Source organism: Gorilla gorilla, chromosome 1 (genome assembly GCF_029281585.2).
Source record: "Gorilla gorilla gorilla isolate KB3781 chromosome 1, NHGRI_mGorGor1-v2.1_pri, whole genome shotgun sequence".
NCBI classification, from domain to species: Eukaryota; Metazoa; Chordata; class Mammalia; order Primates; family Hominidae; genus Gorilla; species Gorilla gorilla.
This window is the reverse complement of record NC_073224.2, coordinates 106,101,516-106,107,862: the sequence shown is the minus strand read 5'-3', so window position 1 is coordinate 106,107,862 and position 6,347 is coordinate 106,101,516.

Below are 6,347 nucleotides of genomic sequence, written 5' to 3'. Positions count from 1 at the left end.
AATTCCTTCAGAATTGGAGTCAGTCCTTTCAAACCCTGCTGCTACTTTGTCAATCAACTAAGTTTATGTAACATTCTAAATCCTTTGTTACCATTTCAACCTTGTTCTCAGCATCTTCACCAGGAGTAGATTCCATCAATTCCATCTCAATAAATCACTTTCCTCAATCATCCATAAGAAGCAATTCCAGCACTTTGGGAGGCTGAGGCGGGTGGCTCACGAAGTCAGGAGTTTGAGACTAGCCTGGCCAATATGGTGAAACCCTGTCTCTACTAAAAATACAAAAATTAGCCAGGCATGATAGCACGCCTGTAATCCCAGCTACTAGGGAGGCTGAGGTGGGAGAATCGCTTGAACCCAGGAGGCTGAGGTTGCAGTGAGCTGAAATCACGCCACTGCACTCCAGCCTGGACAACAGAGCAAGACACTATCTTAAAAAAAAAAAAAAAAAGAAGCAATTCCTCAGCAGTTCAAATTTTGTCATGAGATTGTAGCAATTCAGTCCCATCTTCTCATCTTCAGGTTCTACTTCCAATTCTGGTACTCTTGCTATTTCCACATCTGCAGTTACTTCCTCCATGGCAGTCTCGAACTTCTCAAAGTCATCCATGAGGATTGGAATAACTTCTTCTGAACTGCTGCTAATGTTGATATTTTGACCTCCTCCTATGAATCACAAATATTCTTAATGGCATCTAGAATAGTGACGCCTTTCCAGAAGGTTTTCAATTTTCTTTTCCTACATCCATCAGAGGAATCACTATGGCAGCTACAGCCCTTACAAAATGTATTTCTTAACTTATAAGGCTTGAAAGTCAAAATTACTTCTTGATCCATGGGCTGCAGAATGGTCTTTTTGTTAGCAGACACGAAAACAACATTAATCTCCATGTTCACCTCCATTAGAGCTCTTGAGTGACCAAGTGCATTGACAATGAGCAGTAATATGTTGAAAGGAATCTTTTTTTCTAAGCAGCAGTAGGTCTCAACCATGTGCTTAAAATATCCGGTAAACTATGTTGTAAGCAGATGTGGTGTCATCCAGGCTTTGTTGTTCCATTTATAGATCACAGGCAGAGTAGATTTAGTATAATTCTTAACGGCCCTAGAATTTGCAGAATGTTAAGGGAGCATTGGCTTCAAATGTAAGTCACCAGCTGCATTATCCTCGTATGAGAAATTCATCCTGTCCTTTAAAGCTTTGAAGGCATTAATTTCTCTTCTCTAGCTATGAAAGTTTTCAGTGGAATCTTCTTCCACAAAGCTGTTTCACCTACGTGGAAAATGTGCTGTTTAGTATAGCCACCTGCATCAGTTATCTTAGCTAGATCTTCTGGATAACTTGCTGCAGCTTCCACATCAGCCCTTGATGCTCCACCTTGCACTTTTTTTTTTTTTTTTTTTTTTGAGACAGAGTCTCACTTTGTCGCCCAGGCTGGAGTGCAGTGGCGCGATCTCAGCACTTTTGTGTTATGGAGAATGGCTTCATCCCTGAAACCTCATGACCAACATCTGCTAGCTTCAGACTTTTCTTCTGCAGCTTCTGCATCTCTGTCAGCCTTTCTAGAATTGAGGAGTTAGGGCCTTGCTCTGGATTAGACTTTGGTTTAAGAGCATGTTGTGGCTGGCTCAATCTTCTATCCAGACCACTCAAACTTTCTGCATATCACCAATAAAGCTGCTTCACTTTCTTATCATTCATGTGTTCACTGGAGTAGCACTTGTAATTTCCTCCAAGAACTTTCCCTTTACATTCACAACTTGGTGAACTATTTGGCACAAGAGGCCTTTCAGCCTATCTTGGCTTTTGGCATGCCTTCCTCACTATGCTTAATCATTTTTAGCTTTTAAGTGAGAGGCATGCAACTCTTTCTTTCACTTGAACACATAGACAACATTGTAGGGTTATGAATTGACCTAATTTAAATATTGTTGTGTCTTAGAAAATAGGGAGGCCCAAGGAGAGGGAGAGAGATGGGGACACAGCCAGTAAATGGAGCAGTTAGAACACACACATTTATTGATTATATTTGCCATTTTACATGGGTGCGGCTTTTGACATCCTATGACAATTATCATAGTAACATCAAAGATCACTGATCACAGATCACCATAGTAGATAATAATAATAATGAAAAAGTTTAAAATATGCAAGAATTACCAAAATGTGACACAAAGACATGAAGTAAGCATATGCTGTTGGGAAACGGCACTGACAGACTTACTTGATGCTGGGTTGCTACAAACCTGCAATTTGTAAAAAAAATGCAATATCTGCAAAGCACAATAAAGCAAAGCACAATAAAACAAGATAAGCCTGTACTCATAAACTTTGACATATCTTCATTACAAAGGAGAAAACAGCCACTAGATATGAAAAGATTTGCCCAAAGTCATTCAACTAGGAGAGAAATGAAGACTAGAACCTTGTTATTAGGATTAAAAATAGTGAAAATCTTGGTCTAATAATTATTTTGAATTATAATTAAGTCACTGTTTTGTGTGTTTTTTTTTGTTGTTGTTGTTGTTTTTTGAGACGGAGTCTCACTCTTTTGCCCAGGCTGGAGTGCAGTGGCATAATCTTGGCTCACTGCAACCTCCACCTCCCGGGTTCAAGGGATTCTCCTGCCTCAGCCTCCCCAGTAGCTGGGATCACAGGCACGCACCACCACATCCAACTAATTTTTGTATTTTTAGTAGAGATGGGGTTTCACCATGTTGGCCAGACTGGTCTTGAACTCCTGACCTCAGGTGATTTGCCCACCTTGGACTCCCAAAATGCTGGGATTACAGGCATGAGCCACTGTGCCCAGCCACTTTTTTTTCTTTAGAGGCAGGGTCTCTTTCAGTCTCCCAGGCTGGAGTGCAGTGATGCAATCATACCTTACTGCAGCCTCAAACTCCTGGCTCAAGCAATCCTCCCTCCTCAGCCTCTGTAACAACTAGGACCGCAGGTGTGTGCCACAACTCTCGGCTACTTTTTAATTTTTTTGTAGAGTCAGGGTCTTGCTATGTTGTGTAGACTGATCTTGAACTACTGGCCTCAAGTAATACTCCTGCCTTAGCCTCCCAAAGTGTTTCAGGCGTGAACTACTATGCCAGGCCTATTTTCATTTTTTTTGAGACAGAGTCTTGCTGTGTCACCCAGACTGGAATGCAGTGGCGTGATCTCGACTCACTGCAACCTCCCCTTCCTGGGTTCAAGCAATTCTCCTGCCTCAGCCTCTGAAGTAACTGGGATTACAGGCATCCACCACCACGCCAGGCTAATTTTTGTATTTTTAGTAAAGGTGGCATTTTGCCATGTTGGCCAGGCTAGCCTCGAACTCCTGACCTCAGGTGATCGGCTTGCCTTGGCCTCCCAAAGTGCTGGGATTACAGGCATGAGCCACCGCGCCCGGCCCCCTTTATTACATGTTCTGATTTATAGTCTTTCTGGTAACTTAGAGTATGCATACTTGAAGCATCATCAAGATTCTCATCTAGAAGAGAAGAGTCAAAAAATAATAATTTGATTCAAAGAAATAATAAGTCTTATGCCTGTAATCCCAGTACTTTGGGAGACCAAAGTGGGAGGATCACTTGAGGCCAAGAGTTGGAGACCAGCCTGGGCAACATAATGAGACTCCCATCTCTCCACACACACACACACACACACACACACACACACACACACACACACACACACACACAAATAAGCCAGAAATGGTGGCTTGCACCTCTAGTCCCAGCTACTGGAGGGGTGGGGAAGGTGTGTGAGGTGAGAAAATAGCTTAAGTTCAGGAGTTCAAGGCTGCAGTGAGCAGTGATGGCATCACTGCACTCCAGCCTGAGTGACAGAGTGAGACCCTGTCTCAAAAAAAAAAAAAAAAAAAAAAAAAAGATAAGAAAGGAAAAAAGAAAAGAGAAAGGAAATACTAAGTATCTGTCACATTTATGTTATATGTTTTAATGGCATTGTCTCATGGATGCCTAGTTCTGGAATATTTAAATCTTCTTGTTTCTTTTTTTAATATAATTTTTCAAATTTTTTGGCTAATCTTCTCTGTATCATTCAAATTTTAGTATATGTGCTGCCAAAGCAAGCACAGTTTCTTTACTTTTATTATACAGTTTAAAATTCTGTCAACTTTTACTCTGTGATGGCTCCCAGATTTGCTTTATTTTTTATTTTTTTGCTGTTTTCAGAAATGATATATTTAGTTTAGGGCTTTATCACCACACATATAGACTACTAGAATATCTTTTAGATTGTCTCTTTTTTTTTCTTGAGACAGAGTTTCGTTCTTGTTGCCCAGGCTGGAGTGCAATGGCACGATCTTGGCTCACTGCAACCTCCACGTCCTGAGTTCAAGCAATTCTCCTGTCTCAGCCTCTCAAGTAGCTGGGATTACAGGCACCCACCATCATGCCCAGCTAATTTTTGTATTTTTAGTAGAGACGGGGTTTCACTGTGTTGGCCAGGCTGGTCTCCAACTCCTGAACTCAAGTGATCTGCCTGCCTCGGCCTCCCAAAGTGCTGGGATCACAGGCGTAAGCCACCACGCCCGGCCTAGGTTGTCTCATTTTAAAATTTTATTTATTTTATTATTTGCCAATTTATTTATTTTGAAACAAGGTCACCCAGGCTGGAGTGCAATGGCACTATCATGGCTCACTGCAGCCTCGATCTCCTGGGCTCAAGTGATCCTCCCACCTCAGCCTTTCCCCTAGTAGCTGGGACTATAGGCACATACCACCACACCTGGCTAACTTTTTTATTTTTTGTAGAGATGGAGATCTTTTTATGTGCTCATAACAAGAGGCAGGAGGATTACTTGAGCCCAGGAGTTTGAGACCAGCCTCTTGAACTTCTGGCTCAAGCGATCCTCCCACCTCAGCCTCCCACAGTGCTGGGATTACAGGTGTGAGCTACTGCACCTGGCTTTTAAAAAATTTTCTTCAAATCGTCTTGCATACTACTGTCTAGAAATTGTTCCATAATAAATTCTAAATGTTTTTGTTTTAAATTTATATTTTTAGATAATTTTTTATCTCTATAAGTTTGAAATTACTTATTGTTAATAATTTCCCTTTATATTGGGCATACAGTGAAGATTTTTAAAAAATATTTCATTATTCTACGTGCTTAGTTTAGGCATTCTTTACTTGAGAGCCACAACTCTCAAAGTCTCCTTGGATAGAATTCAGGGAATTTATGAATTTGTATGGGTAAAAAATTCCATTTTTATTTTTACTAATGTAGGGGAGAACATATGTTTCCTTCTATCCATCCTAGGTTTAGGGCTGAGTTCTCTATAACAAAAGAGAGATTAGCAAGAGAAAAGCATGCACATTTATTTAATATAAGTTTTACATGACACGAGGGCCTCCATAAGGAAATAAAGGCCCAAAGAAACAGTTGAACTTGAATGTTTTTTATAGTAGGTTTGATGGAGAGCAGCCAGTGATGTAGAAATGTCATAGGGCAAAGTGTGAACAAGCTAAATGTAATAAACTGGGGGAAACTGAGAGGCCTGTTTGTTTAGATTCCTCTTTGTGTCCCTGTGCTTTTGGAGGTAAGGATGCTCCTTTTCTCTGGGTGCCAGGAGAGCACCTCTTACATGACAGTCTTATGATCTACTTCAGGGGAAGGTCAGAAAATCCTTCCCAGGTTTTATGGCTGCTTCTGGGGAGAACAGCAGGCAGAAGGTCAGAGTCACCTTCCTGCTTCTGCAATTTCCTCAAATGCCTTCAGCTTTAAATATTCAATATGTCAAAGTGCTGTATTTTGTGTAGGGTGTCCTGAACCCCGTCACTAACCTCTAACTGAAAGTTAGGATTTTCTTCAATTCTGAACATAGTTCATAAACCACAGTAATATTAGCAATACTTCATCATCAAAAGAAAAACCCAGATATTTTCATATCACATTACATTTTTGCATCTATTTTCATTATGCTCATCACTATTTCAAATTTAGGATAGCTATTAACTCTTATTTAATGCATTTATAAAGAAGCATGCATATTAGTATATAACAAACTTATCTTTTAACATTTTAATAACTGTATTTCGATATAATTAGATTCCTTTGTAATCCTATATATTTTATGCATTTAAAAACATGATTCTAAGAAGGCATTCATAGGCTTTAACAGATAGCTAAAGACTAAGAACCCATGTTTTTATTCTACTTTCAATACTTGAAAAGTTGTGGATAAAACAAAAATTATGTTAAAAACTGAAAAGTAGGCTGGGCTCAGTGGCTCACGCCTGTAATCTTAGCACTTTGGGAGGCTGAGGTGGGTGGATCACCTGAGGTCAGTAGTTTGAGACCAGCCTGGCCAATGTGGCAAAACCCTGTC